Source organism: Ambystoma mexicanum, chromosome 2q (assembly GCF_040938575.1).
Source record: "Ambystoma mexicanum isolate Mex_15411 chromosome 2q, UKY_AmexF1_1, whole genome shotgun sequence".
NCBI classification, from domain to species: Eukaryota; Metazoa; Chordata; class Amphibia; order Caudata; family Ambystomatidae; genus Ambystoma; species Ambystoma mexicanum.
The window spans coordinates 1,462,199,637-1,462,223,183 of NC_090924.1; positions in this window are offsets into that span (position 1 = coordinate 1,462,199,637).

A 23,547-nucleotide genomic window follows, 5' to 3' on the forward strand; every position below is an offset into this window, starting at 1 on the left:
CCGGCCTCTCTTGGCCCTCTTCCTGCTCCCACCTGTGAGGCTAGAAAACCTAAGGGTCATCTTCTACTCCATTCTTTCCTTCTCTCCTCACATCTCTGATGTCTCCAAGAAGGCACACCACCAAGTGCACCTCCTCAGAGGTATTCTTCCTTTTCTCTCCTTCCCCCAGAAGCTCACTGTCTCCACAGCTCTGGGTCTATCTAGGCTGGACTATTGCAACAGCCTCTTTCTAAATCTGCCTGCTTCTACTCTCTGCCCTGTGCTACTCATCCAAAACAGGACTGCAAGACTTGTCCTTGGCCTCAAGCCCAGGGATCGTATCCCTCCAGGACTGAAATCTCTGCACTGGCTCCCAGTTGCGGCGAGGATTAAGTTTAAAACCCTGTGCATTGTCCACAAGGCTTTCTGGGGCCTGCGACCTTAATAACTTCGACTCTCTCTTCCTAAATATCTTCCTTCTCGAGCTCCATGCTCATCCGCCTCCAACTCCCCCAGGGTTAGTCGCTTCTCCAGGCAGCGAGTTGGTGGTAGATCTCTTTCTTCTGCTGGGGCCTCCCTCTGAAACAGCCTCCCTGCCTCTCTGAAACTTGGGGAGAACAATCTCCGATTCCGGAAGCACCTCAGGTCCTTCGTCTTTGCTTCTGCTTTCTCTCCTCCTCTCCCCCGCTGAGCTCGTGGCTGAATCTGAAACTGCACTGGTTACCTGGCTACCTTATGGTCTCATGCCCAGGTACCCGCCCCACCAGTTGCACACCTGCACTGCCCCCCTGGCAACCCTTGCACTCTGGGGCTGTTCTATATCCCTACAGCCCCTTACCTGCACTTGACACCTGATGTCTGCACCTACCCTTGCACGTGCCACCAGCTGCCTGCACTTTTATCTATTGTCAGTTTTTGTGTCCTATTTATCTTTCTGTACTATGTACTGCACTGCCCCCTCCCCTTTCCGCCTGCATTTCTAGCCTTCACTCTTCTCCTGCACTTGCCCGATCTCAATGTCACCAGGCCTAGTAGGATCGTTGACTCTGACTTCCCTCTGTTTCTTCTCCCTTGCCTCGTCGCACCTCAAAACACTTGTGTATAGGCACGTTATAAATGCCATATCATATCAAGTGTATAATTCAGATCAGTGCATAAGAGTGGTATCTCTTTGAGGCTAAGAACTTTACAATTCCTGACTGTATATGTTTAATCATGTTGATGAGCACATGAACCTAGGCATGCCTGTCTTTTAGCGCTGAGACACAGCCTAGAGTGAATTTTGACATGATTGACTGATGACCAGGGGTCTGTTTTCTAGAGGCTCAAATGAGGTGGAGATAAGAGGCTCGTGGTCACACTTAATCATAGGCAATTGAGACACAGCCGAGGGAGACTAATTGAACATTGTGTTAAGAGGATCTGAGCCCGGCTGAGGTGAATCCGGGGTGAACCGTGAATCACCCAGGAAAGTGATACCTGAAAGATAATAAGAGCCAAAGTAACAGAATGACCCCGTGTGAGTGAGCACAATATCCGAAGTCTCTGTAAAATGAAAGCAAAGTCCCTGAAGTGAAGGGGAGTGATGTGAAGACTGAAAAGCAAACAAAACGAAAAGCCAAAACAGGGAAATCACTAAGTGGAGGAAAAGTGATTAGAGTCCCCAAGAAGGCTTGTTTGAAACAGAGCTGAATTCAAAGTAAAAGGAATTGATCTTAAGAAATACAAGTACCAGAATGCAGAGGTGTGAGAGTGGTCATGTATGGGATTAAAGCAAAGCCATATAGTTTTGAAAGTCTCTGGCAGTAAAGCAAAGTGAATCTGGAAGTAAGAAGGTTGGGGAAGGATATCCCGTTTCAAATGTGCAAGCCTGAAAGAGAAGCAAACTTTAAATATTATTTTGCACTCCATGGTATTCTATGAATAAGAGACTTTCAAGGGGAAAGAGACTTTGTCGCAGAAGGCCCTGGTGTTTGTTCTGAACTGTGTCCTCATGCTAGATACTGTGCTAAGCTCGAGTGCACCACAGTGCCCCATGCTGAAAACGTGGAGAAGGGAGGCCAACGGCCTGAACATCCTGACATGCTATTTTGTGAAGCGCATTATAAATAACTAATCATATCATATGATTGACGGAGCAACTGAGAAGGAAACTGAAGACCCTACTGTTTCGATCATGTTTGGCTGATCTTGCTATATGGATCTCCTCTGGCTCCTATTGGAATTAGACTGCCACTTTTTGTGTCTTGCTCTGTACTCCGGGTCACGTGGTGCGCAATACAAATTGATTAAAGTAAAAGTAAAGTTCCGGGATCTGCCAGAAGCACGACATGGGACTGATTTAGGAGTAGGAAAAGGTGGCTTTGTTGCAATGATTGTCTACATATCTCAAAAGGTAGGGTGCTCAATGGTGGCGACGCTTTATATAGTTTGGGAATTATTTGTAGCAGTGGTTAATTGGTGCTTCATGTTGGTAACGTAAATTGGTGTCTGGCGGAGTGGTGTTGGTAAATTGGTGTCTGGCGGAGTGGTGTTGGTAAATTGGTGTCTGGCGGAGTGGTGTTGGTAAATTGGTGTCTGGCGGAGTGGTGTTGGTAAATTGGTGTCTGGCGGAGTGGTGTTGGTAAATTGGTGTCTGGCGGAGTGGTGTTGGTAAATAGGTGTCTGGCGGAGTGGTGTTGGTAAATTGGTGTCTGGCGGAGTGGTGTTGGTAAATTGGTGTCTGGCGGAGTGGTGTTGGTAAATTGGTGTCTGGCGGAGTGGTGTTGGTAAATTGGTGTCTGGCGGAGTGGTGTTGGTAAATAGGTGTCTGGCGGAGTGGTGTTGGTAAATTGGTGTCTGGCGGAGTGGTGTTGGTAAATAGGTGTCTGGCGGAATGGTGTTGGTAAATTGGTGTCTGGCGGAGTGGTGTTGGTAAATTGGTGTCTGGCGGAGTGGTGTTGGTAAATTGGTGTCTGGGGGAGAACTAACATCTCAAAAATGACATGGGAAAGCCGGAGATCGCTCTAACCATCATGTGCGAACAACTAATGTTCTCTTAGTGGTCGTTTGATGCGGGCATGCAGCATGTTGTTACAAATGTTATGAATACATTTAAATGTACACCAAGAACAACAACAAATCAAGCAATGGCAGAGCCACTAGTTTTGGCATTTGCTGCTAATTGCTAATTTACTGGCCTCAGGTAGCAAAGAGAGAGCACAAAGGTGAAAAGGAAGTTGTGAGAAGGGATACAGGGGAGCGAGAGGGTGGCAACAGAGACTGATGGCATGGGCAAAGAAAGACGCCAGGGAGAGAGGGTGCCATCAAGGGTTTGCAAGATGAGTTGTGACCTATAGAGTGAGAAAGGTGGAGGGTAACAATGAGTGTGAGGATGTGGGAGCAAAGATGAAAGAAAAATGAAGGGGCACAAGTGAAGTGAAAGCCTGAGGCAATGTGATCAGGGTGTACGAGGGGATGCTTGCAAAGGTGCCAGTCATAGCGGGTAAGCAAGACGGAGAGTGGATCCAAAAGGGTAGAGTGTGGGTGCATTGAGAGAGAATGAGGGGGTGAAGAAAGAGGGAGTAAGTGGATGGGAACTCCAATAGATGTTAGGTCACTAACAGTACAGAGTATCGTTTTGCATTACATTTTCAGACTCTGCGTTCAATGGAAAACACATTTTAGGACTAACTATGCCCAAATATATTCCAGTGCTCCCACTGTAAAACATTGTTTTTGTGGCTGTGCCCAATATATTTAGCATGATGCTTTAAGAACATTTTCATGCTCCCAGTACAGTATTGTCACTGTCGAAACACCTGATTATGCTGGCTGGTCTTGACATATGCCACTATTAGCACATGTTCATGCTTGCTGTGCAAGGTATATGCCTGCATTGACACTGTAAGAATACATGTTCCTGTTTGCTATGGATCCCAATTTATACCAGTAGTGGCACTGTATAAACACACTTGCATGCTGGTTGCCTAAAATAAACCAGCATGCCACCATAGCAAAACCTTTATGGTGCCTGTGTGCAATTGATGGTCGCCCTACACATTGAAACATATGTATGCTGACTGTGCCCAATGCACCCTAGTATGCCACTGTAAATTAAAACGATGTCGTGGGTGCATCCACCAGCAAACCTGCACACATGTTCACTTATCCCGCAGATACATAATCCCTCTCACACAAACACGCACACCAGCATTGACCATACACACTATGTTTTCTTTTCTTTTTTAAACGTTTTATTTATTTATTGCAATACAGTTTAACATTGAAACCTTTTGCAATACAAATCCACCATCATAAAATTACATTAATTTTAAAACAATATCTAAGAAATTGAATACAGCAATACTCAATTCAGTTTTTTGAGAGTTTCAAATACAATGCCAACAATGGTTTGCTGTATAACACAATCCTAACTTTACACATTTCAGGAATATTTGTCTTCTCAACAAAAGAAGCAAAGAACATTCCATGACTTAATGTTTCAGGGTCTCCACCTCAGCCTGGCAAGATCACAAAGTCTCTCAGCTCGTGGGACATGTGTTCTCACACCAATGACCTCATTTGTTACATAGAAGATGAAATGAAATCTTAAAAACTGAGTTCTAAAAGTACGAGACGGGTGTCTAATGGAAGAAGGGGGTAAAATGTTAAAAGCTCTAATATCATACAGGAAATGAGTGAACACGTTATAGTTAGATATCCTCCTGCGTTCTCTGTCCAGCCTAACTCAATTTCCGTTTAACCTTCACAGGAAAGCGGGTTAAGCCTTCCAAGCTCATTTCATTTTTCAATAAAAAATTCTCACCTACCTCAAATTAAACTTATCTTTCCATGCACTGACAGTCCCCTCTCCCTCCGGTCCGTACTCTGGTGCTCCAGCCCTTTTGGGAGCATGAAAAAAGGGCCAAGAGGTGGGAGGGGGGGGTGGTGGGTGCCCCTGTGCCTGGCAGCGCAAAGGACGCTGGTTTGGGATGTGGGTGTGGGCCCGGAGCACTGGGTGAGCGGACACTGGCGGTGGCAATGAGCGCCATCCACATAGTTCCCTTTGGAGCAGGATATAAAATACCTGCAATGTGACTCCAGATTGATAAACTACCTATGTGGGCATCTTTGTACTTTTTCTGTTCTCCATTTTACTACATGTTTCCTGAGTTCTTCAATTATGCCAAGTGTCACGTTTTTGAGAGAGGGAGAAAGAGGGAGGGGGGGAGAGAGAGACAGAGAGAGAGAGAGAGAGAGAGAGAGAGAGAGAGAGAGAGAGAGAGAGAGAGAGAGAGAGAGAAAAAGGAAGGGCCAGGACTGGTAGGAAGAAGAAGGGTAAGGACTAAGGGGAAGATGATGGGCAAGGACAGGGAGGAAGGGCAAGGACGGAGGAAAAAGAAGGACCAGGACTGGGAGGAAGAAGAAATGCCAGGGCTATTGAATGTAAGTGTCCCCAGAAACGCACCCCCCTTATGAGAGGCAAGAATGGACACACCCCAGAAGGGGAATGAGGCCAGGACCAAGTGCGGGTGAGATCAAAAGAGCTTTATATAATTCAATATAGGGCATGCAAAGGCTCTGTCTGACAATAGCAAAGACAGTCAGTTATATTACAGAAACACGTCATGCATGAGGTAAGCTACAGGGGCCACAGAGTCTTAGGTGGTGATGGCTAGGTGGTATACAATGTATACAGTTGCTTCTCCAGGATTGGCGGACGTTGGTGCTGCGCCACTTGGGGTGGGAGGTCAGCTGGGCTCATCGGGGTGTAGCGCCGGGCCGGACATGCCTTGTAACAACGATTGATAAGTAAACTGAAGAATGGAGGCCACACTGATAGGAGCCGGTAAGTTGTTTATTACACGGAGCTCGCCGGTGCCCTCATCACTCCAAGCTCAACTCTAGTTTTTTCTAACTGCCACTGTCCGCTGCAGTCATGCGACTCTCATTCCAAGGATAACAAGAGAGCATGCGCAACCGCCGTGAGACAGCATAACATTCTCTACACAAACTAACATTTGCCCTTTAGGCCACACATTCCCACCCATTCGTCACACTTCATGGGTCCTGTTGATTTGCAACTCCTGTAAGCGCTGAACTTAGATCAATGCATGGCCAGGAACATTGATATGCGATCTGGAGTGTCTCAATATATCAGTTTGGGGGATAGCTCAGGTTCAAACAATCAGGTCTCATGGGCATGGTCAGGGGCATGGGCGGGGGTGCTTGACAAACCATCCTTGGCAATTTCGGTGAGGGATGGTATTACGATCTGTTGGTACACGTGTGGGCTCCCCCCTTTCTAGGGTTATTAACTCAGAGTTGATGGAGGTACTACTGGCCCGTGGGGGGCATGTGACTGGTGACTGAAAGGCGGTGGGATTTAGGACCAGGTAGCTCGTAAGTCATGGAGTCAGGCTGTGGCGGCCTCTGACACGGGGGAGGGTGGCGGATGCTTGAAACGGGTCCAGCAAGGTCAGGAGGGAAGGCAGGGCTGTGCTGTTTCAACACCGTCTATCTCGAGAGGGCCTGGGCAGGAGGAGGGGGAAATGGCCTTGCAGCTCCGTGCGTCGCATCTTGCACGAGGCGGTTTACTGTCGTATGGGTGAGGGGCGACTAACAACACATGGGGTTTCTAAAAGCACTCATATGTATTTGCATTGACATGGGATACTAGCTGGGGTCATACTTTTTTACATAGCATTTCACATCTACAGTTGACATACGAACATGAGGTAGTGTCGGGCAGGTGTGTATAAAGAGTGTATAAAGAGCGCAACATAGGATATTGGTCACAGTTATCAGCTGCCCAGTCTTTGTACATCTCTTCATTACATGTACTATCGGTTGCATATTTTTCTCTTTACCCATTCTCCTTTACATTAGCAGCGAACGTTAGTCAACAAGGCACATATTACATAAATGGTTTCTACACATTGCAAGGGCTTTCGGGTTGGGTATGGGTGCAAGGCGCCATGCCGTCCATAATTGGGGGGCTTGGTGAAGGGGTCAGGGCCTGCAGGGCTGGTCTCAGTTACATCCTAATGTTCCTGTTCATGGCTGGGGCAATGATGTACTGCGGAAGGTTAACAGCTACTGTGTTTTATTTTGTTGTTTGCTCGCGTATAGTGACTCGTAAGAACGTGTTCTCAGCGGATCTGCCATGTAGTGGGAGGTGGGGGAAGTGTGGGCCTCTGTGAGCGCTGTCAAGTGGGGGTCGCTCTGCAGCGTTCAGTGTCTCTGCCTTGGGTTAGATATGGACATTTCTAGCAAGATGGGGATGGCTAAATACAAGATGGCGTCTATGCTCTGCCACATAACGTGGTGGTGCAGCCCCACGTGTCAGCCTGCAGCCGCCCCACCGCCTGGGCCTGGGAGGCCAGGGGCTGTCGACGAGTCATGGGTCTTAACCAGGGTGGGACATGTAGTGGGAGGGGGGTCCTATTGACCTACCCTTCCCTACACTATGAGAAAGAAGCAGGGTAAGAACAGAAGAAATAAGAAAGGCAAGGACAGGGAGGAAGAAGAGCAACGACAGGGAGGAAGAAGAAGGGCCAGGACTGGGAGAAAGAAGAAGGGCCAGGACTGGTAGGAAGAGCAAGGGGTGGAGGAAAAAGAAGGGCCAGGACTGAGAAAAAGAAGAAGGGCCAGGACTGGGAGAAAGAAGAAGGGTAAGGACAGAAGAAATAAGAAGGGCAAGGTCTTCAGGAAAAAGAAGGGCAAGGACATGGAGGAAGAAGAGCAACGACTGGGAGGAAGAAGAAGGGCCAGGACTGGAAGAAAGAAGAAGGGCCAGGACTGGTAGGAAGGGCAAGGGGTGGAGGAAAAAGAAGGGCCAGGACTGGGAGGAAGAAGAAGGGCCAGGACTGGAAGAAAGAAGAAGGGCCAGGACTGGTAGGAAGGGCAAGGGGTGGAGGAAAAAGAAGGGCCAGGACTGGGAGGAAGAAGAAGGACCAGGACTGGAAGGGAAAAGAAGGACCAGGACTGGGAGGGAAAAGAAGTACCAAGACTGGGAGGGAAAAGAAGGACCAGGATTGGGAGGAAAAAGAAGGACCAGGATTGGGAGGAAAAAGAAGGACCAGGACTGGGAGAAAGACGAAGGGCCAGGACTGGGAGGAAGAGGAAAGGCAAGGACTGGAGGAAAAACAAGGGCCAGAACTGGGTGGAAGAATAATGGTAAGGATTGGGGAGAAGATGATGGGCAAGGGCAGGGAGGAAGAAGAAGGGCAAGGACAGGGAGGAAGAAGAAGGGCAAGGACAGCAAGGAAGAAGAATGGCAAAGACTGAAGGATGAAGAAGGGCAAGGACAGAAGGAAGAAGGGCGAGGACTGGAGGAAGAAGAAGGGCCAGGACTGGGAGAAAGAAGAAGGACCAGGACTGGGAGGAAAAAGAAGGACCAGGACTAGGAGGAAAAAGAAAAGAAGGGCCAGGACTGGAGGAAAAAGAAGGGCCAGGACTAGGGGGAAGAAGAAGGGCCAGGACTGGGGGGAAGAAAAATGGGCAGGACTGGGAGGAAAAAGAAGGACCAGGACTGGGAGGAAGAAGAAGGGTCAGGTCTTGGAGGAAGAAGAAGGGCCAGGACTGGGGCAAAGAAGAAGTGTAGATAATACATGCAGTCTTGAACAGTATCCTTCCATGGAGAGGAAGCGAATGTAGTTGGCATTGGACAGGGGCGATTCATTCACATTTCCATGCACCTGCAATACGATGTGCTTCAGTGTGATGGGCTGCTTTTAGGGAAGCCAAGCCAGTAGCCTGGAGTCTGGCCAGGAGGGTAAGATAGAAGACATGCACCGAGCACGGATATATTCACACCAGGATGGAGCAGGGGGGCTGAATTACAATGCAAAAGCTCAGATGCCCATCAATACTTCAGCTAAATTGGCATCGCCAACTTTCAGCTAAAAATGAAAAATAAACAGATGTGCACAACACACAATTTTCCGTTTGGACATGTTGTGCAATCACACAGCAAAGGCGCCATTTTAGATATGAATGCAAGAATCGGAGTGCATGACGTGTGAGATAAACTCATGCCAGCCTTGGGTACTACCTTGCCCAGTCTCACCTGGCACTGTTGCTCATGAGCACAGCAAAGCAGACCTGCCCTGGCTCTCCGGACCTGCAGGGATCAACACTGCAGTGCCAGATAACTCCCCTCCTCCCTCTCCTCTCTCTACTCCCACTAACATCCACTCCCAGCCAACTCAAACCACATCAAGAGGTTGTGACAATGGCAGAGGCTGAGCCATTTGACACACAATCACTTTTGAACTGTACACCTGACAATGAGAGCGTTGTATTAACACTCACGTCTTGTAGCTCAGCTCCAGCTGGAACATTGTCATTTTATGGGGGCCTATGAATCCTATTGAGGGTTTGGAGAAGGGTTGAGTGCTAGTGAGGTGTATGAGGGTATGCTGGGTGGGTATATATGAGGCTGAGGGAAAGTTCAGATGGGTCTTAAGGAACAGGGGTGTAGGGCGAAGTGTGATAGTGACATCATTCACGTCCATGCTAGCAGCAAATCTTCTTTCTATGGTAGGGTTTGGCAGGCAACATAAAGGGAAAGAGGGTGAGTGTAGCAGGCAACAGAAAGGGAAAGAGGATGAGTGTAGCAGGCAACAGAAAGGGGTAAGAGGGTGAGTGTAGCAGGCAACAGAAAGGGGAAAGAGGGTGAATGTAGCAGGTGACAGAAAGGGTAAGAGAGTGAGTGTAGGAGGCAACAGAAAGGAAAAGAGGGTGAGTGTAGCAGGCGACAGAAAGGGTAAGAGGGCGAGTGTAGCAGGTGACAGAAAGGGAAAGAGGGTGAGTGTAGCAGGTGACAGAAAGGGAAAGAGGGTGAGTGTAGTAGGCAACAGAAAGGGAAAGAGGGTGAGTGTAGCAGGGAACAGAAAGGGGAAAGAGGGTGAGTGTAGCAGGTGATGTAGCAACTGCTGTGGAGCAGCAGCGGTGATGACTTTGGTCTGCACTGCTGCACACAAAGGCGGAAACACAATTTTTTTGTGTGACAATCACTTCCCTCTGATTTGAACATGTGTCCTCTGAGGTCCGTGTTTGGACATCTTTGACCTACAGTGTTTGAGCTAGTTTTGAGAGTTGAATTCGCCATTTTGTGCTGTGCCAGTTGCCACCGAGGCAATATTGGCCAGGGTATATCAGGCTTTGAAGCAGTGCTGTGGAATGTGCACTCCTGTGCTGGAATTACATACAGCATTACCACTCCAGAGAGAACTCTTTGTGACCAACAAGACTATTGTTGAGTACTTGTGGTGTAGTGGGATGTATAGAAGCAGAAGACACACAGAATGGCAATCGGGACTGGGCAGTATAACCCCTCGCAACTCAGCAACTAAAACACAAGAGAGCCTTTCAATGTTTTTGTTTGTTCTATTAGGTGGCGCTTCAGCTTAATATCCGGTAGGTGAAGAAAGGTATGAATTAATTCAGTGAGCAGGTGCAAGTGGATCTAGGTCATGTGGCCTAAGCCCCACCTACCTGCCAATCACTGCTTATCTGTTGGCGCCTTCTTGTTTTGCCGCCCTTTTTCCCCTAAATAAACAGCCCTCCTGCCTCCTTTCCTTTGCAGTTGGTGAGCAAGTACAACTAGGGCACGTGGCCTAAACCCCACCCACACTCATAACCCTTCCTCTTTCTTTCTGTTCTTCTTAGATCAAGGGAGTCTCTCATCTTGAAAGGGGCCCCTAGGGGTCCCTAACAACTATGGAAACAAGGTGAGTCACCACACACGATAGATACGCCAGACACGAGGTTGTATTCCCAAAGCTAGGGTTTATTGCAAAGCAAAAGTCTCAGTTGGCCAACTCGGTTTCAAGCCCCGCGACATGTATCTCTAGACCTCGAGGGACGCAAGAGAGTGAATTACGTACATCAGTTACATATATACAAAATGCATATCAAACAATCAGCTATGACATGTTTAACACCCCCCCCTTTTATTGGGTTTCTTTGAACTTGGTGTGATGATGGACTTCTCCGACAACTATGACACCTTCAAACATCTATTCTAGTAACAATTTGCAATTTGTGAGTGCAGAGGCATCTTTCAGTTGTTGAATAGAACACAGCGCTTCTGTTCTTGGAAGCGAGCTACATACGGGGGGGAAGAGTGGCATTCCAAACCTTGCTATCTATTAGGTGCTATTCGTGTCCTGGGAGCCGGCAGGCTCTAGCGGGCTCAGCAAAGGGGGGCCGTAAGAAAAGCATAATTCAAGCATTTAGCTATATTATTCTAACATATTCTACCATATAACAAGACTGGCTGGCAGCTGTGAAATGATTAAATGCCCTGCAGCTCTGCTTCAAGGCTACATTCGGGAGGGAGCCGGGCATTCTTCCTGGCGCTGCCTACGTTTGTGTTTCAACGAACTCTTGTTATCCTCACGGCCCTGCGGCCTTGTCCTTTTTACGTGCAGACAACAATGTTTGACAGGCGAGCAGTGTAAGCGGAAAATATACTGCGAAGCAATAGGTACAGAAAGCAATGAGCAATGGTTAGAAAACAAAATGGCGATTCTTGTTACATCAAAATGGCCGTTCAGTGGCAAACTCGAAAACCTATATTCTGTCATATCGTGCATGAGACGGTTGGCCCACGGCCACCAAAATACGTTTGCGGTCACAAAGTAGAGGTATCCATTTTTCTAGACTGACAAACCCTCCTTTGGCCGTATGCCAAACGTCTCATCTATTTATTGAAACCTCCTCTAGTGATGATGAGTCTGAAGTACTTATGTCTGAATTTTGCATGCTATCGTAAACATCATCGTCTTCATCAATATCTATTGCCATCAACGCTTTTACTGTTCTCATCTCATTTGGGTCTTGGTCAGTTCGACCATGAGGTTTTTTTTTCTTTGTCATCATATGCATACATCCCTCCGTACATCCCTCAGTTACCTCAGTGCAAACTATTGGTACACAATGTATGCAACAACAGCACGTTAGGAATATTCCAAACACCACTACTAATATTGAGATCAACTTCCATCCCCAAGAACGTAGTATTCCCCAAAACCAAGATCCTATTCCCTAGCTCCCTTCTCCAGTAGCGAGTTCAGAGCTTAGGACATGCATTTTCTTTATTGCTTCAAAGATCGTAGGGGAATAGTCATCGACATAAACGCAACACGCTGATCCCACTATTTTGCAAATTCCCCCACGATCAACCAGGATCACATCGAGAGCCATTCTATTTTGCAGCGTCATTAACCTGATTCCTCTTTCTTCCAACGTCATGTTAAATAATATATCTGTTGTTGTGTTTATGGTATCTTTTAGGATTCTGGACAGCTACCTTATATTATAGGAGTTCCCTATCTGTCCTAAGATTGGAATTAATGATTTTGCTACACCAGCTGTTATTACTCATCAGTCCTTTTGACTCTAGTTCTGGATAGTCTGGCCATGTCTGCTGTTTCTAAGAGGAATACTCCTGGGAACAGTAGACCTAGGTAACATGTACCTCCCCAGTTTCTGGGCAACCAAGGATATGCTTTCTCTCCACATATAAAATAAACTGGATCACCTGGATACTGGTTCTATTTCCCATTTTAATACCACTGTATTCATGCATCCAGTATATGTTCCGACTGAAAAAGAGCCTTTCTTTTTTAGACAAAAAGGGACAGTTCTTGGGCTTTAATTCACTGTGTAAGATGGGGGGATTGCGTCTTTGTCCCCTTCTGTTCTTACACGAAACGTCATTACAGATGTCATTACTGGTGGGGACAATCTATCTCGTCTATTTTGTTGTGTTACCTTTCGTTTACTTTTCCTCATGGGCTCTGGGGCTATTACTTGTGCTTTATGGAAAATGGAACAACCCACAGGCTTCATTATTATCTCCGTAAACTCATTCATGTGGGTTCTGTCTAATTGACCCGTACTACTCTCATTCCATTTCCCATAAAACATTGCACCTAAAGATGCACTACATGCAGAACTTAATGGTAATGGCTGTACATACCACTCTATTCCTTTCCCAGCATGCTGTGGTAAATGGGCACATACCCAGCAATTTGTTTTCTTCAGAATTGCATGTGTCATGTTCATGATCAATAGCAATGTATTATTCCCAAAACATTCCCTGTGTCTTTCTTCCATTGGGGGCAGGGTATAGGTAATCACCTGAACCGGGCTTTCACTAGTGGATATATTAATTATTGGTAAAAACATTTCTAATGGTGTATCGCTTCCACATACCATAATATTAGGGCTGTCGATATTGGTGCTACCACGCTCATAAAGCACATTATTATTGTCGGTGCCAGCATACAATTCGTTTTACCATGCGTTTTTCTTAAGCTTACAGTCTTTATAATTGACTCATTCTCAGCAGTGGTGGTGCAGGAGGAGGCTAGAACCGATCCCGGCATGTTTCTCGTCGTCCTTCTTCTTCCTTATTACAGTTCGTCGTGGATATCCCTCATCGTCGCACTTGCTCTGGTGTCAATAAGTTCAACGGAATTGTCACAGTTCAGTTCTGCCTGTCCTTATTAGCCTGGATTTGCTTATTCGTTTTTAGGCAAGATCACTTGTCCTTTCTCATACTGCTCAAAGGACCTTTGATCAGTTATCTTATTACCTTAGTACCATGTGCGCCCAGCTTGTCCGTTCTGGTTCCTGACACATGTACTTTTAATCAGTTATCTCATTGCCTTAGTACCATGTGCGCCCAGCTTGTCCGCTCTGGTCTCTGACACATGTACTTTTATGATCGCACCGAGGAGCCGCGAGTCTTGAATTGTCCGACTTGCACAATTCTCACGCTTCTCTCCTCTACACCTCTAGTTCCTTCTCCGTCCATGAGCTGAACCAGAGGTTGACATAAACATCAAAAAAGAACTGCGAATCACTTTGTCTTTCGAGGCCGCAAGTTGTATCGCCTTTCTCCTGGTATTGTGTGATCCGTGAACAGTGCCGGTGCACTTCCAGATTCAGGCTCAAAGTCAGCCTGTAGCACTACTGCAGGTGCTGGTGTGCGCCACGCCGATGATGCAGATCCTTTCTTTGGCGTGTTGGCAAGTGCTGGTGGGCACCAAACGGTACACAATTTGTTTCTGCTGGTATTTGCAAGGCAGATTTCGTGTTGGTAAGCAGTGATGTCGATTCTGCTGGGCAACGTTGGGGCACTCTTTGCCCTTCCCCCTCTTTGGCAATCGTCTCAGGCTTTGTTTCAAGTTTCACTTCTCGTTTTGGCAGATTTGGTGGCTGCTTACTGGCAACAGTTTCTTTTGTTTCTGGGACCGCTGTCTCTTTCCGGTCATCAGTGTCAGGCAAGTTTTTCAGTGAAGTTGGAATCTTCTTGGCATGGGTGGCATAGATCCGCGACTTCCTTCCATCCACCCGTATTGCCGTCTGCGTCGCCAAGAGTACTTGATAAGGCCCGCGCCACCTGGGTGCTAATGATGACTTTCTTTCAAAAAAGTTTAGCAGCACCCAGTCGCCTGCCTCCAGCGCGTGCCCCGGACTGGTGTATCTCACTGGTAATGCCTCCTGCACCTGCTGATGAATCAAACGCAATTTCTGCATTAAAAGGCCACAATAAGTACTAAGCACAGGATGTTCTATCTCACTAATTCGTTTTGGCTGTGGTGCGCACCATAAATTTGCCGGCCTCCCCATTACGATCTCGTAAGGGGAGAGACCAGTTTTAGCCTGTACAGATGTACGCATGCATAATAGTGCTATTGGTAATGCATCCACCCAACTCAACTTGCTTCCGGCACAAATCTTACTAATCTTTGATTTAAGAATCCCGTTGTGCCTCTCAACAAGACCGGCAGAACTCGGATGCCTTGAACTATGGAATCTCTTATCAATCTGAAGACCAGCACATATCTATAATACCAATGCGCCCACAAAATGTGGTCCATTATCGGACCATAGGACACGGGGCAAGCCAAATCTGGAAAAGTATTCCTTAAGCATTACTTTTGCCGTGCTCATTGCTGTGCAGTCCTTCAAGGGATATGCCTCCACCCACTTACTGAATGCACAGATCACCACCAAGACGTACTTTAAGTTTTGACATCCCTCCATCACTATGAAATCAAAATGGATCATCCTAAAATGGCATAGAGGGCGGGCCAAAGCTATCTGTTGGAGTCACTGTTCCCTTTCCTACATTGTGTTGCAAATACGTGATACAGTTCTGCACCAACCTCTCTGCATTCTTTTTTATGTTTACATTCTGCCATACTGTAGAAAGGTGCTGTATTATCTTTTTCGCACAGATGTGAGTAGGGCTGTGGGCCATTGTGATCATTGCAGTCACATACGAATTTGGCAAAATCCAGTTTCTAGTTCCCTTGTCCACCCAACAACCCTCCAGATCCAACTAAGCATATCCCTCTGCCCACCCCTGTATTTCATCGGCCGTAGCTTTGGCCTGCATTTCTTTGACAGTGGCAACTCCATTTTCTATCATACAGGGTACTTCCTCTGTCTGAACCATCATCATTTTGGTATTTAAATCAGTGGCAGTTTGTTTCGCAATTCTGTCTGCAAACGCGTTTCCCTCTCCTAGTTTGCATGTTACCTTTTTGTGTGCCTCGCGTTTCACTATCGCTAGGTGCTTTGGAAGCGTGAGTGCAGACAGCAATCGTACAATCAAAGGGCCATGTTGAATTCTGGCGCCATGATATCAAAAGCCCTTTCTCAGCCCAGAGTCGACCAAAGTTATGAACCACTCCAAAAGCATACTGGCTGTCAGTATATATATATATTCACATTCAAATTGTCAGAAAACTCGCAGGCTCTGGTTAATCCTATTATCTCTGCGGCCTGTGCCGAATTGTAGGGAATTCTTTTGCTTTCTACAACGCTCTCTAGGGTAGTGATAGCATATGCGGCAGTTGTCATGCCATCTGGTAATTTAAAACATGAGCCGTCACAAAATAACTCTCCATCTGGCTCTATCTGTGGGGTATCACTTAAATCAACTCTCCCCTTGGTTTCTTCCTCAGTGACCATTAAGCAATTGTGGGGGGGTGATTCATCCTTCCCAATTTCTTTTATGGTTGGTGGCATTAATTCTGCAGGATTCAAAGCGCTACACCTCATAATTTGGATATGGGGCGCGAACAAGATAATCTCATATCTTGTCAATCTAGCAAAGGTGAGGTGTTGCGTCTGGGTCCTATTTAATAGAACGTCTATGGAATGTGGCACCATCAGAATTAAAGTGTGCCCCAATACCATCCCTTCCGTTTGTTTCACTGACGCAGCAGCCGCCGCAACAGATCGCAAACATCGTGGTAGTGCGCGCGCTACAGGGTCCAGCACAGAAGAAAAATAGCCGCACGGCCTATTTCTTCCACCTTGTTCCTGTGTCAAAACCGCCAATGCACATCCTTCACTCTCACACACAAATAGTCTAAAAATGTTCTCATAGTTCGGCGTACCCAAAACTGGAGCCGAGCATAATGTAGTTTTCAATCCATCAAATTCTTTCCGACATTCCTCATCCCACTGCAAAGGCATAACCGCATTCTTTCTAGTCAAATTCACCAACAACTTCACAATTAACGCAAAATTACCAATTCATTGTCGGCAATATGAAGCCATGCCTATTATGGCTCTGACTCCTTTTTGTGTCTTTGGAATAGGCATACAAGAAATACTTTCTATGTGTTCTGGCGTTAGTCTTCTCCCTCCTTTCGAAAGTAGGTAGCCCAAATAAGCCACCTCCTTTCGATTATACTGAAATTTCTTCAAACTAGCTTTATGGCCATGTGTCGCTAGGTGTGACAGTAGTAATACAGTGCTTTCTTTACAAATCTCCTCTGTGTCTGCAGCTAGCAATAAATCGTCTATGTATTGCAAAAGTACACAACCCACGGGTAATTCCAGCATGTCTAGCTGTTCTTTTAATGCTCTACTGTAAATACTTGGACTTTCCGTATAACCTTGCGGAATCCGCATAAATGTAAATGATTGTCCTCCTAATGTGAACGCGAACAAATATCTGCAGTCCTTGTCCACTGGAATACTGAAGAACGCGTTTTTCAAATCCACTACACTAAAATATTCTGCTGAAACAGGTATCATTGTCAATATTGTAGTGACGTCTGGCACTAGAGGAAATTGTGGATCTACTACCTTATTCAATGCGCGCAAATCAATTATAAAACGGTATGGTACCTCATTGCCTCCTTTTTTATAAAATGGAATAATCGGGCTGTTGCATGTACTGCCTGTAATTTCCTCGATTACCCCTAATTTCACCAAATCTGTAACAATACTCTTCAATCCTTTCTCACCTTCAGCCGAAATCCTGTATTGGGATATTTGCGGTAGGGTAACACCTTCTTTCAAAATGATCTTTACTGGCTCTATCTTTAAGCATCCTACATCATTGTCATGCATTGCCCATATACAGGTTTGTACTTTACTTAGTTCCTCTGGTAAAGTTTCAGACATGAATTCTGACACAGGGGCATCGTGCGGCCAAATCGTTAGGAACACTCCGTCTGCCATGCAATGTATAACGGAACATAGTTTTTTCAACAAATTTAATCCCAACAAGTTCTCTCCACAATTTTCTGTTAAAAGGAAAGGACAATGTTCAGTAAATGGTCCTATTGTAACTGCGACTGGTTTGGACACTGGACTTATGACTGGTGTACCTGCGAACCCTATGGAAACATTATTTTGCCCTGACAGTGGTATATCCGGAACCAAGTAGTGGTCTATTAAAAACTTCTGCGCTCCTGTATCTACGAGAAAGCGGTCCTCCTCATTCCCGACTCTCATTTCTACGTAGGGTCCTCTCTGATTCACGGGAATAGACACTGGTTCCGACCCCTGTCCTGGGCCTTCCTATTGGGGAAATAACACATCGTCCGATGTGTAATCATTACTGTTACTGTAATACCTGTTTGGCTGTGTATCGAAAACGTTCCCACTCTTTCCTCTATTTCCCCCACTCTGGTTTCCATACTGTTGATTTTGCTGTCCCTGACTCTGGTTTGGGGAATTTTGGTTTTGGGCTTGGTTTTGATTACCTCCATTATTGTGGTGCTGCTGCATACTATTCCTATTTGGTCCATTCGCTCCTTGGTGCCCTCTGTGCTGTCTTCTCTGACCAGACCCATTTCTATTCTGCAGATGCGGACATTGCGCTCGCCAGTGTCCTTCCTCCTTACAGTACGCACACTGATTTGGTCCCAATGGCCTCCCCATGCATATTCGAATTACTCCTTCCTTGTGCGTTCCCTCTCCCTCTATTATGTCCTGCTACTTGCTGCAGTATCACCCGTGTCTTCAGATTTACCCTATCCCTCTCCTCTTTCTCTTTCTCCGCAGTCACTCTGTTCTCATAATATTGTGCCATGTGCAATATTTCGCCCAACGTTTTTGCTTACCATGCACTCTCTGATGTCATTATTAGGTTCTGGATTGGAAGTTTTAACCCCCTCACATATTTGTCAACAAATAACCTCTTTCCCGCTTCCGAGCCCACATCCTGCCCACTGAAGTCTGTGAATACTTCTTCAAACCCATTAAAATAATCTGTAGCTAACTCATCCTTGCCTTGTACACATGCAGTCAATTTGTCCCATTGAATTCTTTTCTCTGGGACAATTTCTTTCAATTTCTGCACTATACGTGCTGGTAATGCTACCAGGTTGGCTCCTGGTGTTCCTCCAACCGCTTTATTCCTGTCTGCCCATGTGGCGCCAAAGGCCGTTGCGTCATCTACCTTCCTTAATTGTTTCCATATGTCTGCTGGCAGAATCACCGGGAATATTAGGTCTATGTCACCCATGGTAAGCACGGATGATTGCAGGCAGGACTCTACTTCCTTGTAAAATCCTGCAGGATTCTTTCTTATATCAGGAATCGTCTGCTTTATGTTGTTCACCTCCTGTCTTATAAAGGGGACATGCACATATTGGGCGGTGTAATGGGCTGGTGTTACCTGCGCCGCTACATTTCCCACTGCAGGAACCTCTACTTTGGGCACAAAGGTAGGTGGGACCTCTCTCATAGGAAATGCCCCACTTACTGTCCCTCCCCCTTCTCTTAGGTGTAACAATATTCCCAGATCCAACGATAGGGCTGTTTCTCCTGTCCCTCACTCTAGTGCTCTTCTATATACTGCCATTATTTCGGGTGGGCTGGCCTTAATGTTTTTTATATCTTTATCTAATAAATGTTCAGCCATCGACTGTAGTGCTTTTCTTTTCATGGGCATGGAATATTCATCAAATATCTCGTGTATCTCCATTGTGGGAATACTGGGATCCGACATCCATCTAAACGCTTCTAGTATACATACTTTTAATTTGTCACCCCTCTGCACTGACGACATTGAATGTCATTGTTGTATATATGGCTCTACAGGTTCCTTCCAATTTCTCCCGATATCCCTACTCCTGTACCCAGATGTAGCAAACATTTCGGGATAATCATTATCTAATTCATCTTTAAATTCAAAAAGTCCATATACATGTTCTCTCACTTCTTCATCCCTCTCCCTACAGCGTGCTAATGCATTCAAATCTAACAATCGCTGTGGTGGTAATTTCCCAATTAACTGTTTCCATTTCTTCACAAAATATTCACCCATGCATTCCAACACTACCTGTCTTTCGTTGCTTCTATGGAAGTCATACATCGAAGCCAATGTTGCCGTCCCATCATTCCCGTATATATACATCTCTGCCTGTTGCTGCAATTCCACCTTCCTTTCTTTGCTGATCGCACGGCAAGTTACCCTCGTGCATCCCCGTTGGCCAGTCCCACCTCTTGCCCCCGTGGTTTCAACTTCAACCCCGGGAGGAACGGATGGTACCGAGTCTGTGTCTGAGGCGGGAGGTGCGGATGGGACAATGGGAACAGGGAGTGTCTGTTGTGGGCCTGTTTGGCTAATAGGAAGTGCTATGTGTGCCGTCTGTGGCTGTGGGAGGGCTTAAGCTACCGGAGGGAGAGCTTGGGCTGCGGGCGGTGTTTGAGCAATAGCTTCTGACATGTCTTGCCTCACTTCTGATCTTGGGCCTTGTTTTGTATGGGTCAATATATTTTCTATCAATTCATCTGCTATGTGTAATTCTCGTTGTGGGTATATCTTTTCTATATTCAACTGGTCACGCCTGCCTGCCCTTCTTAGACTCTCAGTCCACTCCTCCTCTTCTTCTTTTTCTTCCGCTACCTCACCTTTTGATTTATGCCTGCGCGCATGTTTCGCTCTGCTTTTAAATCGGAGCATTGCTTCCTTTCTCCAGTCTTTAATAGTCTCAAATGCTGCAGGACTCGCTTTCTTTCTTATCAACACCCTTTCGCGGTTGTCTATCCTCGCTATCTCAAAACTACCATTAATCGGCCACTGATGGTCTTGTTGCTTTCTGGTTTGCCTATGCCAAGTCTCACTGAATATTATCGCACCCACTCCATACTTCACATACATCTCATACGCCGGCGTTCCCCCAGGTGGTACAATTTGGCCATCTTTCAAAGATTATCTATCACAGCGGAAAAACCCTGCTAAGGTGGACAATACCCGAGGCATGTTTCAACCTTCCCCCTGGTTAATCAACCTTACCTAGGGCGTTTGATTTTGCAAAGTCAACTCTCAACCAATATCAGGATTACTTTGAATCGGGGAATGACTCACCTGATAGATCAAGTCATCTGTATACTGACGCACCAAATGACGTTGTGTCTGCGTTTCTTGGCTTCTGCCTCGTTTCGGGACCCTCGCCTCCTTGTTCTCTAGCCAGGCACGTTGATCAGGGATCAGATGTGTGCGGATCTGCAAAGGAGTCTCTCATCACTTTTACAGGACGCCCCAAACACCTCTTGATCCCGGCTTGATCGTCCCATCCTCACCGTTCTCCGCCTTACTCAATTACAATGTTATGCGATGGAACAAGTGGGGGAGGGTCCCTATTCGGGTGCCATCTTGAAAGGGGCCCCTAGGGGTCCCTAACGTCTATGGAAACAAGGCGAGTCACCACACACGATAGATACGCCAGACACGAGGTTGTATTCCCAAAGCTAGGGTTTATTGCAAAGCAACACTCAGTTGGCCAACTCAGTCTCATGCCCCCGACGTGTATCTCTAGACCTCGAGGGACGCAAGAGAGTGAATTACGTACATCAGTTACATATATACAAAATGCATATCAAACAATCAGCTATGACATGTTCAACACCCCCCCCCTTTTATTGGGTGTCTTTGAACTTGGTGTGATGATGGACATCTACGACAACTATGACACCTTCAAACATCTATTCTAGTAACAATTTGCAATTTGTGAGTGCTGAGGCATCTTTCAGTTGTTGAATAGAACACAGCGCTTCCGTTCTTGGAAGCAAGCTACATACGAGGGGAAGAGTTGCATTCCAACCCTTGCTATCTATTAGGTGCTATTCGTGTCCTGGGAGCCGACACGCTCTAGCGGGCTCAGCAAAGGGGGGCCATAAGAAAAGCCTAATTCAAGCCTTTAGCTATATTATTCTAACATATTCTACCATATAATGAGACTGGCTGGCAGGTGTGAAATGATTAAATGCCCTGCAGCTCTGCTTCAAGGCTACATTCGGGAGGGAGCCGGGCGTTCTTCCTGGCGCTGCCTATGTTTGTGTTTCAACAAACTCTTGTTATCCTCACAGCCCTGCGGCCTTGTCCTTTTTACGTGCAGACAACAATGTTTTACAGTCAAGCAGTGTAAGCGGAAAATATACTACGAAGCAATAGGAACAGAAAGCAATGAGCAATGGTTAGAAAACAAAATGGCGATTCTTGTTACATCAAAATGGCTGTTCAGTGGCAAACTCGAAAACCTATATTCTGTCATATCGTGCATGAGACGGTTGGCCCACGACCACCAAAATACGTCTGCGGTCACAAAGTAGAGGTATCCATTTTTCTAGACTGACAATCTGGGCGTCTGAAATGAAGGACAGACGAAATTAAGGACAATTCCTGTTTGGACCTATTTGGACAGGTAGGACACAAGGCCCAAACACCTGCTTAGACAACAGGTATGCCTGCACCCACATGCGTTTTTCTCCCTCTAGCCCCACAGGCCATCCTCACACAATGCCAACGACTTTGCCCCTGCTCTAAGGCAGGGACTCCGCAATGTAGCTATCTCATCCACATTAACCTCAAGCCCATCAGCACTCCCTCACACTCCACAACACAGAAGTTGATGCTTGCCAATGTCCACTCAACTCTCACCCATGCAGCAAACATCGCTGATCTCATCACTACACATGATCCTGATACCATCTTCATTACTGTGACCTGGCTGACTCCCACCTCCATTGACATCCTAGACATCCTTGTCCCCAACGGCTCACCATCTAACACAGAGACCAGCCAAACAAGACATGCAGAGGCCTTGCAGTTATCCACAGTTATCCACATGTTATCCACAAGACCATGTGCCCCTGCACCAGACTTGATGTTGACAACATTATCTCCTTTGAAGTTCTCTCATGCTGCTTCCCATTCTCCCTGATGGACACAGCCACCTTCCATCTCATCTACAGACCACCCAAACCCAATACCGCCTTCATCGAAAAGTTCACCGACCTGGCCACCACCATTTCCCTCACGCAGACCAGCATCTTCCTAAGTGACTTCAATCTCCCAGGCAACAAGGCCACAAGACCGATGAAGGACCTCTCCTCAGCCTTCTCGCCACCCTGAGCATCACACACCACATGAAAGACCCAAAGCATGAGAAAGGTAAAATCCTCTACGTAATCATCACTGCACTGCCTTCCCTCCACTACAGCACTCCTCTCCTGCTTGATTGGTCTGCCCACCTGGCCATGCCTTTCAACATCCTGCACACCACCCCAGTCAAGCATGTACAGCAGAAATCCATCAGTCAAACCTTCAGGTACTTCAAGAAATTCCCAGTGGAGGCCCCCATGAAAGACCTTACCATAATTCCACCCCACTTGGATTGAACACCCCCAACCAAACTGCAACTCTCTACTGGAAGCACTAACTGCCACCCTCTCATCCTCAATCCTCAATCGACAGACACATGCCTCTGAAACAATGCATGTGCAAATCGAAAACCTGACGCCTCTCCAGGACCACATTCAACCTGGCGCTCCTCAAGGAACTCTGCAACCCACTGTCAACTAATGAACATAGGCGAAGCCTCCAAAAAAATCAAAGCCTGCTTCAAAGTGGTCAAGCACTGTGTCAACCCACTAAAGCAATACCACAAAAGAAATCCACCGCCATCAACACCTTCATCGACAAAATCACCACATTCGCCAACACAAAGACACCAGCCCTGCTTCCACAGACCCACCTCACGTCCCTCCTTTCGAAATCTCCACACCCTCGACATCATTCAAGACACTCAGACCTAGTAGAAATATTGGCCAATCTCAAAGCAACATCATTCCTTGCATCCATCCTCAAGACCCTCCCCGCAGAAGCTCTCTTTCACTACCTGGAGATCATCAACAGCTCCCTAACTCAAGGCACCTTCCCATCAAACCCAAATCTTCCCTGTACTAAAGAAGCCAACTCTGGATCCTGACAACCTAGATAACTATTGCCCCATCACACATCTTCACTTC